General features: G+C 34.7%; 1 pseudogene; it reads left to right on the forward strand.

The window, feature by feature from the left end:
• The first annotated feature begins 4213 nt into the window (after positions 1 to 4213).
• The window catches only part of LOC107484514 (uncharacterized), a 9345-nt pseudogene continuing 1451 nt past the window's right edge, over positions 4214 to 12107 (forward strand).

A 12107-nucleotide genomic window follows, 5' to 3' on the forward strand; every position in this document is an offset into this window, starting at 1 on the left:
GTATTAATTTCAAGTGAAAGTGTCACACTAAGTTTGGTGTGCCACTTATTTTTTTTTGCAATGTATCATGCACACTCTCTTATGTTTGCAATCATAGTGTTTTTGTTTCTCTGTGCCTTGATTGTTATCTTAATCTTGCTTGCCTAAACACATATGCTACTGACATCCTTTTGTGTGAGACATTCATGATCCATTTTAGACCCCACCACCATTGTTCTAATTGTTGCTTAAGGAAGAGCAAGCATTCTGATTTGGTATGGGAAAGAGAAGAATGGGAGGAAAATGACAACAATAGAGAAGATGGACTACAAGGTTGTAAAGTTCCTTTTCCTCTCATTTGTTTCTAGCACTTTAAATTGCATGATTGTCACATTATCTTCTTTGTATGCATGTGTGGTATGACATCACACAATACATACATCATTTACCTTCCTTACCTCTTTTCGGTCTTCGGCCCAAGATTCACGGCCTCTGGCCCAAATTCACAATTTAAATGCATATTCCACAAACCAACATTTATTATCCAATTCATCAAATTCTCAACACACCAAACATACAAATTCACACAATTCTCAACCCAATCATTAATTTACATTATATATCAATTATACATATTAGTACCAATCATTTACACAATCCAAACTTAATTCCAGGGGCATCTAACCTAGGAATTCTCATCACACCATACGGTACTTAAATGAAACTTAAACCATACCTCTTGAAGCAAAACCAATTGAGCCTCTTCTTTGGAAGTCTCCACCAACCTTAGCTCTAAGCCTCACCAAAGCTCCACAAGAAAAACCAACCTCCCAATTGTGCACCAAAATCAACCAATACTCTAACATGATCAAATTGACACTTACAATCAACCTAGGGTTCATAAAAATGATAAATCACAAGGTTTGGAGGGTTTCTTACCTTAACCCACTATTTTTTATGATGAATATCACCAATGGCTCATACTAGAGCACCCCTAAATAACCAAAATCACAAGATTTCCTCAAAATCCAAGCCAAATTCGAATTTAAAGAGAAAAATGAAAACTAGGCAGAGGACACTAGAATACTCACCACAAAACTTAGATATAATTGTAGAGGATAAGAAGAGCGATGCGTGGCCACAAACAGCTCGTCAATCTGAGTTCTGGATCAAAAGTTATGGTGATTTAAAGTTTGATGGAGTTAGGATTTTCTCTCTTCTTCCTCTCTTCTCCATAGCTGCACCTCTCTCTCATTTTCTAGTGTAAATAAGCTGAAATTCTCATAACTAATATTTATATATGTTGGGTCTTGGGCCCACTTGGGCCCAATTCACTTGGTTTAGTCCGTTGATCCAATTTTGGGCCAAAACCTCTAAGGTTAGGGTTTTAAATCGTATTTTAAATATTTATACTGTCCCAATTTATAAATTCTCATTTCTTAACCTTATTTAATTATAATTAATTTCCTAAATTGTAGTACCAGATAGATCTCAGCCGATACTGCCGTCCAACTTTCAGTGCGCATTTTTTCGCAGAAAATTATGTTTTTCTTACTTAGAAAAATTCACTAAGTCCAAATATCATATTTAAATTATCAAATTCCATTTGCTAAATTTTCTAACCATATTCGTTCCTATTTAATTTATTAGTTAATTAATTATGGTTTGACCGGGTTTTACAAGAATCCCTTAGATAGATTACCGAATTTTCTAGTTTAATATGAACTTTAAGTTTGATCTGTGTTGTCGGAGTTCTAGGAATGCCTCTGAATTTTTTGGGGCCTTATATATTATCTATGTGGGCATCTTTACCATACTGAGAACCCCTAGTTCTCATTCCATACAAAATTCTGTTGTTTTTCAAATGCAGGACAAGAGGCACCTCGCTGAGCATTCTAGAGTCTCTTTGAAAGCGAAGAACTATTTTGGGACTTGGTGTTTTGTATTTTGTTTATGTAATATATATATATAGTACATGTATTCTCCACCCTGTATATTTTATGTTATGTCCCTCCTAAATGTTGACTTGGAGTAACAAGTGTTATATTTTGTATTTTTGGGATACTCTGTTACCTTTCAATCTTATTTATCCTTCTACTTTTATCCAAGGAGTGTGATGCAGTTCTCTGTTATTTGGTTTCCTGTTTAACCTTTTCTTTAAGGCTCCTAGTTAAATCTTCTTTTCTTATATACCTAAGTATATATTTATTTTTAGAAGTCATAATACCTCGCCACCTTGATTTAGAACTTAAGCGTAAAGCTCTATATGGTAGGGTGTTATAGAAAGAGGGAACATGTAAGGGTGGTTTAAGTTCAAATCTTAGAGGAGATGCTGTCAAAATTTTTATAAAACTCCGGGAATTTGTTTGAAGCGTTATTTAAAAGAAAATTTGATTTAAGAATCACATTATTTGATTTTGATTTATTATGGAAAGAATCATGTTTTTTGTTCGATTTATTAAGAAAAGTATTATGTTTTGAGTTTAATTTATTGAGAAAAATATTTTGATTTGAGTTCGATTTATTAAGAAGATGAATTTTATCTCGATTAAATGTTAAAGATGTTCGAATACTTATAACCTAAACGTTTTGATGTTATGATTGATAAATGGCTAAAAGTGTACCTTTCTGGTGATGCGGAGGTGTGAATGATCATATGGTGATGCAGAGGTGTGAATGAATATGTGGTGATGCAGAGGTATGATTGATTATTTGGTGATGTGGAGGTATGACAAAAAGAAAAGGAATTAGAACCGATGAATTGAGAAAGTGTGAATGATGAACAAATGACTGAAAACTTATCATTATACATGAGAACTGGTTGCTTAATTGGGCCTTTGTGCTAATTGCTAATGTGGGGATGCCCATCTAACTGATATCCTATTTTTCACTAAGATGCACTTTTCTAAGCTATAGCGAATTATTATTATTATTTCCGGCACGACTGACATGGATAAATCCGTGATGCCGCGGCCTGACTAACATGGGTTCGCCCATGATGATTCCAGTGCCTGACTGACTTAGTGAGAAACCACATTCGGGGTTTGCCCTGGGTAACGTCGGGTTGCAGGTAGACAACCAACACATGAGCTCATGACCTACATAGGAAAGGCATTTATCATATGCATTTGTATGAATTGCTTAAGTGTTCCTATACTGTTGTGTTGTGTTATTTGTAGATTCCTTGCTAATTGATTTATGTGTGAATTATTTATATGTTTGTATTGTGTGTTTGCTTGTGTTTGTTGATTCTTGAATATGCCAAGGATTAAGGTAACTAGAACTTATGTGTGAACTATCTAATTTGTTTAATTGAAGAATAACTAATGAAATTGAGGTGACTATGAACTGATTTCTATAATTGAAAAGTGATCAATGTAACTCAAAACTGAGTAACATGATTGAGATTTATTTAAAGTAACATAATTTGTAGAAAATGAATAAAGTCTTTAAAGTAAGTTTTAAAGAATTCTAGAGGTTAAATAAAGGTATTTATTTTAAAGTTATAAAGAAATTTTTGTATTTTATTTCTTTACTCTCACGGTATTCACTTTTCCTACTGAGAACCTGCGAGGATGATGTTCTCACCCCCTACACATTTTTCTTTTCAGCGATAGGTTCAGGAATACTTGGCAAGCCGCAACCGAACTACAGAACTTTATGTATATATGTATTCATATTTTCTGTATTTGGTTTAGTCTTAGATTTTATTTTTTCCCTCGTCATTTATTGTTTTAGTTTTAGAGGGGTAGGAGTTGTATTTGAGAATCATTGAATCAGTCTATGTATATATGTTATGTGAATATATACTTATGTGATCAAGTGGTTTAAAGTAAAGACTTTTCATTTTTTAAGTAAAATTCCAGTTTGTATCCACGAAGGCTCAATATTAAATAAATATAGTATTAAAATTAAAGGAGTATAGGTAGATAACGCCTGTAGTTTTAATTGGATCATGAGGTGCTAAAAGTTAGGGTGTTACATCTCGTCATCCTATCCGTGTGGCTATGCTGAAGCTCCAAACTCCGAATCTTCTCTGTGTCCCTATCTCAGCTTTTGCCTCTACTTTAGGTGAGTTTGTATTCTTTGCTATTTCTCATTCAATTTTGTTCTTTAAAAAAAAGCTGGAAGAACTAATTTTATTAACCTTAAATATAAGAACAATTTTGTTTTTCCACTTCATCCAATCTTATTGCCTTTGCTTCCCCTAAATAAGTTGTTGAGTAAAGCATCAATGGCTACTACATTGTTATATACCATAGGTAATAACGGGTAGGTATGGTAATCTAGTGAAGATACTCTCTACCTGCCTAAAGGATTTGGTAGGCATTACGAGTAAAGGAAGGTATGTTTTATGTGACACATAGACCTTTGCTCTTCTGCACTTTATAGGATTATTGTTAATTGAAGTTATTGTTATTTAGTGGTTGAATTTTTTCACATGAAAATGCATTGTATACATTAATCAATCATTAGAGTCAGAGCAGAAAATAAGAGGATTGTAGATGGTTGTTGGTTAACTTTCTAGTTTTCACTTGGGCTATACAATTAATTTTACTTAATATGAGCATTTATCAAAATTTATCACATGAAGGTATGGCTATTGAATTTTTTATGTATATGTAGTATCGTTGGTTTTGATATATATTGAATCTTTGTGGCTCTTTTTATCTAAAATTTATTACTTGCAACAAGGACTATTGCTACTGCACTTGCTGGAAGGCATGCTGATGGATCATTACATGTTGAAGACTTCATCATTGAAGTTAAAGATCAAAGTGGAAAGAAAGTACAACTTGGTTTTGAGAATGATCAGAGGTATAATTAAGCAACCATCCATAATAAACTTGAAACAATTCTGTTGTTATCTTTTTGGATTTTAAGTTCCTGTTTTGGGTTTGGCTGGCAGGGCTGTAATGATGGGGTTAATGCTTGATGCAAATGAAAAGCTCCTTATTAGACAAGAAACTACAAATATGCACTTAAAGTTCTTACTATGCGAGAGGTTAGTTAAGGAAATTTGATATTTATCACCTTCATATGTGTTTTTACAAAGCATTTTATCAATAATTCTAATCACTGTTATTGCGGGAAGCATTTTCTCTCTGTGATTCAAAAGTCTTTGAGGTCAGTGATACATTCTATTCTATCACTTATCACAAATCTCTTCACTTTTGACACTGAATTCTAGACTTGAATTTGTTGGTCAATGTATATATTATGAAAATTATGAAAATTATTTGAGGCACTAGTATAATGAATTCTACCTGTTTGAATATAATTAACAATTGTGTGTTTTTCTTGGTTTCAGCTTATTGATAACATACCCATTTTGCAAATAAACATGGAGTGGTGTTACTTTATGTTGCACGACATAAGTTCACTTTCGGAAGCAGGACATCGTCATAAAACGGCTATAGATGGACTAGAGCGCACTAATGGCAAGAACTTGCTCTGCCTCAGGCTCTTGCAAGGTCGTCTCTTTCTAAAACTTGCATTTTGAGCCATTTAACTCTGTTCTCCTTTTTAATTGCTCCTTGGCACATGAAATCGTGATACACAACTTCGTACAGCTGACCAGTGATGAGCGGATAATTTATATACTTTTTGGCATTATTTTTAGGTAGTTTTTAGTTTGATTTAGTTAGTTTTAAGTATATAATTATTAGTTTTTATGAAAAATTCACATTTCTGGACTTTACTATGAGTTTGTGTATTTTTCTGTGATTTCAGATATTTTCTGGCTGAAATTGAGGGACCTGAGCAAAAATCTGATTTAGAGGATGAAAAAGGACTGCAAATGCTGTTGGATTCTGACCTCCCTGCACTCAAAATAAATTTTCTAGAGCTACAGAAGCCCAATTGGCGCGCTCTCAATTGCTTTGGAAAGTAGAAATCTTGGGCTTTCCAGCAATGTATAATAGTCCATACTTTGCTGGCGATTTGATGGCCCAAACTGGCACCAGAATTAGAGTAAAACGCCCAAACTGGCACTAAAGCTGGCGTTTAACTCCAAGAAAAGCCTATGCACGTGAAAGCTTCAATGCTCAGCCAATAGATTAAGGTGGAGTTTCAACAGTAGAGTTTCTGCACCCCATAGATTAAGGTGTGGAGCTCTGCTGTTCCTCATGAATCAATGCAATTACTATTGTTTTCTATTCAATTCAAGCATATTCTTGTTCTAAGATATTCACTCGTACTTCAATCTGATGGATGTGATGACCCGTGACACTCATCATCATCCTCCCTTATGAATGTGTGCCTGACAACCACCTCCGTTCTATCTGTGAGAGCTTGAGTGTGTATCTCTTGGCCTCCTAGTTCACGACGCATGGTTGCCTCTCCTGACAACAGAACTTCCATTCCGTGCGATCAGAGTCTTCGTGGTATAAGCTAGAATCACATGGGCAGCATTCTTGAGATCAGGAAAGTCTAAACCTTGTCTGTGGTATTTTGAGTAGGATCTGGGATGGAATGATTGTGACGAGCTTCAAACTCGCGAGTGTTGGGCGCAGTGACAGTGTGCAAAATGATCAATGGATCTTATTCCGACATAATCGAGAACCGACAGATGATTAGCCATGCGGGAAACCGTAGAGGACCATTTTCACTGAGAGGATGGATGGTAGCCATTGACAACAGTGATCCACCTACATACAACTTGCCATGGAAAGGAGTATGAATGATTGGATGAAGGCAATAGGAATGTAGAGGCTCAGAGGGAACAAAGCATCTTAATACGCTTATCTGAAATTTCCAACAATGAATTGCATAAGTATTCCTATCCTATTTTATGTTCTATTTCATTCTTTTAGTTATCAAAACCCCATAACCATTTGAATATGCCTAACTAAGATTTACAAGATGACCATAGCTTTCTTCAAGCCAACAATCTCTGTGGGATCGACCCTTACTCACGTAAGGTATTACTTGGACGACCCAGTGCACTTACTGGTCAGCTGCACGGAGTTGTGTATCACGATTTCGTGTAGCAAGTTTTTGGCGCCGTTGCCAGGGATTGTTTGAGTTTGGACAACTGACGGCTCATCTTGTTGCTTAGATTAGGTATTTTTTTATTTTGTTCTTCAGAATTTTTAAGAACGAATTCTAGAGTTTCAGATGATATTTTTATCATCACAGGAGCTAGTTGATTCCCATCAGTTTGGCTGTTGTATGTAATTTCTTGCTGAAGCTTGGGTAGCCATGTCTAATCTTTTTAGACTGAAGCTTTAGACTAACATTGCATGATTCCTGGAATTCTTATTAAAAATTTTGAGTTTCTTATTTTCTTTTTCAAAATAATTTTCGAAAAAAAAAGAAAATAATTTATAAAATCATAAAAAAACCAAAAATTTTGTGCTTCTTGTTTGGGTCTAGTGTCAATTTTTATGTTTGGTGTCAATTGCATGTTTCTATTTTTCTTGCATTTTTTGAAAACTCATGCATGGTGTTCTTCATTGATCTTCAAGTTATTCTTGATGATCTTCCTTGCTATGATCTTTATATTCTCCTGTTTTGTGTCTTTTGTTGTTTTTCATATGCATTCTCAAATTGTTAGTGTCTCTAGCATGAAAATTTCTAAGTTTGGTGTCTTGCATGTTTTTTCTTTTCTAAAAATTTTCAAAAAAATTATGTCTTTTCAAGTTAATAATACAGAGAATTGAAGATTCAGAACATACAGCAGAGGAATCACAGAGAAAAAGCTGGGCGTTCAAAATGCCCAATGAAGAAGGAATTCTGCCATTTAAACGCCAGCCAGGGTACCTGGCTGGGCGTTTAACGCCCAAAAAGGTAGACAAGTGGGCGTTAAACGCCAGAATGGAAATGCCAGGATAGAACCAAGGAGGAAATTTTGTTTTCAAATCATATCTTTTTCAATTTTTCAAGTTTTAAAACTGATTTTTCAAAATCTTTTCTTTTTCATATCTAATCATATCAATTATATCTTTTTCAAAATCAAATCTTTTTCATTTTTCTTTTAATATTTTCAAAAATCCTTGCTAACAATTAATGTTGTGATTCAAAAATTTCAAGTTTGTTACTTTCTTGTTAAGGAATGTGCAATATTTGAATTTTAGAATCATATCTTTTAATTTCTTGTTAGTCAAGTCATCAAATTTTTAAAAATCAAATCTCTTTTAAAAATTTGTTTTTCAATCATATCTTTTCAAACATATCTTTTTCAATTAAATCTTTTTCAAATCATATCTTTTTCAAATTTTGATTTCAAAAAAATCATTTCTAACTTCCTATCTTTTCAAAGTTTGATTTTCAAATCTTTTCACTAATTCTCATCTTTTTCAAAACCATCTAACCACTACTCTCTCTCTAATTTTTGAAAACCATTAACAACTTGTTCAAAAATCTTTTTTATTAATTAATTGTTTTAAACTCTAATTTTATTTTATTTAAAAATTTTCAAAAATTTCGTCTCTCATCTCCTTCGATTTAATCACTAGCACTCCTCCTCTTTTAATAATTCGAACCCTCTCCCCTCTTTATATGATCGAATTCTTCTTTATCTACCTCATCCTTCTATTCTCCTTTTCCTCTGACACACCAAGGAATCTCTATACTGTGACATAGAGGATTCCATACTTTCTTTGTTTTCTTCTCTTTCATATGAGTAGGAACAAAGATAAAGGCATTCTTGTTGAAACTGTTCCTGAACCTAAAAGGACTTTGAAGAGGAAGCTAAGAGAAGCTAAAGCACAACTCTCTGGATAAGACCTGATAGAAATTTTTGAAAAAGAAAAAGACATGGCAGCCAAAAATAACAACAATGCCAATAAGAAAGACATGAGTTTTTGAAAAATGCAAGAAAAATAAAGACATGAAATTGACACCAAACTTAAAAATTGACACTAGGCTCAAACAAGAAACATAAAATTTTTGGTTTTTTTATGATTTTATAAATTTAATTTTTTTTTGTTTTTTCGAAAATTATTTTAAAAAAGAAAATAAGAAACTCAAAATTTTTAATACGAATTCCAGGAATCATGCAATGTTAGTCTAAAATTTCAGTCTAAAAAAAGATTAGACATGGCCAGCCAAGCTTCAGCATGACATTACATACAAAAGCCAAATTGATGGGAATCAACTAGCTCTTGTGATGTTAAAAGCATCATCTGAAACTCTAGAGTTTGTTCTTAAAAATTCTGTAGAACAAAATAAAAAAAATTACCTAATCTAAGCAACAAGATGAATCGTCAGTTGTCCAAACTCGAACAATCCCTGGCAACGGTGCCAAAAACTTGGTACACGAAATCGTGATACACATCTTCGTACAGCTGACCAGCAAGTGCACTGGGTCGTCCAAGTAATACCTTACGTGAGTAAGAGTCGATCCCACAGAGATTGTCAGCTTGAAGTAAGCTATGGTCATCTTGTAAATCTCAGACAGGCAGATTCAAATGGTTATAAGGTTTTGATAATTAAAAGAATGAAATAGAACATAAAATATGATAGAAATACTTATGCAATTCATTGGTAGGAATTTCAGATAAGCGTATGAAGATGCTTTGTTCCCTCTGAGCCTCTTCTTTCCTATTGCCTTCATCCAATCATTTATACACCTTTCCATGGCAAGCTGTATGTAGGTGGATCACCGTTGTCAATGGCTACCATCCATCCTCTTAGTGAAAATGGTCCTCTATGGTTTCCCACATGGCTAATCAGCTATCGGTTCTCGATCGTGTCAGAATAAGATCCATTGATCCTTTTGCGCACTGTTACTGCGCTCCACAGTCGCGAGTTTGAATCACATCACAGTAATCCCATCCCAGATCCTACTCAGAATACTACAGACAAGGTTTAGACTTTCTAGATCTTAAGAATGCTGCCCATTTGATTCTAGCCTATACCACGAGGACTCTGATCACACGGAATGGAAGGCTCTGTTGTCAGGAGAGGCAACCATGCATCGTGAACCAGGAAGCCAAGAGATACACACTCAAGCTATAGCATGTAGAACGGAAGTGATTGTCAAGCACGCGTTCATAAGGGAGAATGATGATGAGTGTAACGGATCATCACATTCTTCAAGTTAAAGTGCGAGTGAATATCTTAGAATAAGAAAAAGCTTGAATTGAATAGAAGAACAGTAGTAATTGCATTAATTCATGAGGAACAGCACCACTCCACACCTTAATCTGTGAGGTGTAGAAACTCCACCGTTGAAAATACATAAGTGATGAAGGTTCAGCCATGCCTCCCAAATAACATGAAACAATCGAGAAAGGGTTCAAAGACCTGATTCCGAGATCAAAGATGATCAAAAGATAAAAATACAATAGTAAAAGGTCCTATTTATAGTGAACTAGTAACATAGGGTTTACAGAAATAAGTAAATGATGCAGAAATCCACTTCCGGGGCCCACTTGGTGTGTGCTTGGGTTGAGCATTGAAGCTTTCATGTGCATAAACTTCTCTTGGAGTTAAATGCCAGCTCTGGTGCCAGTTTGGGCGTTTAACTCCAGCTTTTATGCCAGTTCTGGCGTTTAACGCCAGTAAAGGGTCTCTGATCGGTGTTTTGACGCCAATTTGGGCCATCAAATCTCGGGAAAAGTATGAACTATTATACATTGCTGGAAATCCCAAGATGTCTACTTTCCAAGAAATTGAGAGCGCGCCAATTGGGCTTCTGTAGCTCCAGAAAATCCACTTCGAGTGTAGGGAGGTCAGAATCCAACAGCATCTTCAGTCCTTTTTCAGCCTCTGAATCAGATTTTTGCTCAGGTCCCTCAATTTTAGCCATAAAATACCTGAAATCATAGAAAAACACACAAACTCATAGTAAAGTCCAGAAATGTGATTTTTTCATAAAAACTAATAATTATATACTAAAAACTAACTAAATCATACTAAAAATTACCTAAAACCAATGCCAAAAAGTGTATAAATTATCCGCTCATCACTCCTTAGAGAAGACTATTAATGTGTATGAGTTTGTATATATAGGCATTTGAGATGGGAGCTTCTGAGGGAGTGGTGGCTTATCATAGTGGACATTTTGAAAAAGCAAGAGTAGCATCGACTTCTGCAAAAGAAAAATTTTCTCGGGTATGAAAAAGGCCTAGTGGGACTTGAGATGAGTTTATAATTAGAATTGAGAATTTGAACATATATTGGCTTACTTGTTTGATTATATTGCAGCTACAAGTGTCTGATGGAACTTTATCAGCTGTTATACAAATGTGCTTCTAAGAGGTTAATGCAAAGCGAACATTGTGAATGACCAATCAAAATGTTAGGGGAGCCATTTCTTCTTGAGGAAAAGGCCAAGAAGTGGCAAAAGTAGATGGAAGATATCTAAAGAAGGAATGAGATTTGGTTGGTTAAACTTACACTTACACTTACACTTAACTTGATCTTTATTATTATTATAATTATTATTTAGTACTATAAACTTGTATCAATTCTTTCTATTTATGTTTGTGGATCTGTCAGGCTAGTATGGGGTTACACCTCTGAAGAAACCTGTTGATCTTCTGAAATTGGATGAATTAGTCTCTATTAGGTCAAAAAATTATCATTCATTTTTAGCTTTGTTTTCTTAAAATTTGCTGTTGCTAATTTCAATTGTGGCAGTTTTGAGAAGGAGGTTGTAGCTGAAGCACTTAGAAGAAATGAAAATGATAGTGACAAAGCATTAGATGATCTCATAAAACCTGAGATCAATTTTAATTTACAGGTTAATTACTACTACTTACTAACTAATTACACCATGTCTTAGTGGTGGACGAAATTGTGATCACTACAACTTCGCACAACTAACCAGCAAGTGTACTGGGTCGTCCAAGTAATAAACCTTACGCGAGTAAGGGTCGATCCCACAGAGATTGTTGGTATGAAGCAAGCTATGGTCACCTTGTAAATCTTAGTCAGGCAAGCTCAAATGGGTATGGTGATAAACGCATAAAACATAAAGATAAAGATAGAGATACTTATGTAATTCATTGGTAGGAATTTCAGATAAGTGTATGAAGATGCCTTCCCTTCCGTCTCTCTGCTTTCCTACTGTCTTCATCCAATCCTTCTTACTCCTTTCCATGGCAAGCTTAAGCAAGGGTTTCACCGTTGTCAGTGGCTACCTCCCATCCTCTCAGTGGAAATGTTCAACGCACCCT

Source organism: Arachis duranensis, chromosome 4, assembly GCF_000817695.3.
Source record: "Arachis duranensis cultivar V14167 chromosome 4, aradu.V14167.gnm2.J7QH, whole genome shotgun sequence".
NCBI lineage: Eukaryota > Viridiplantae > Streptophyta > Magnoliopsida > Fabales > Fabaceae > Arachis > Arachis duranensis.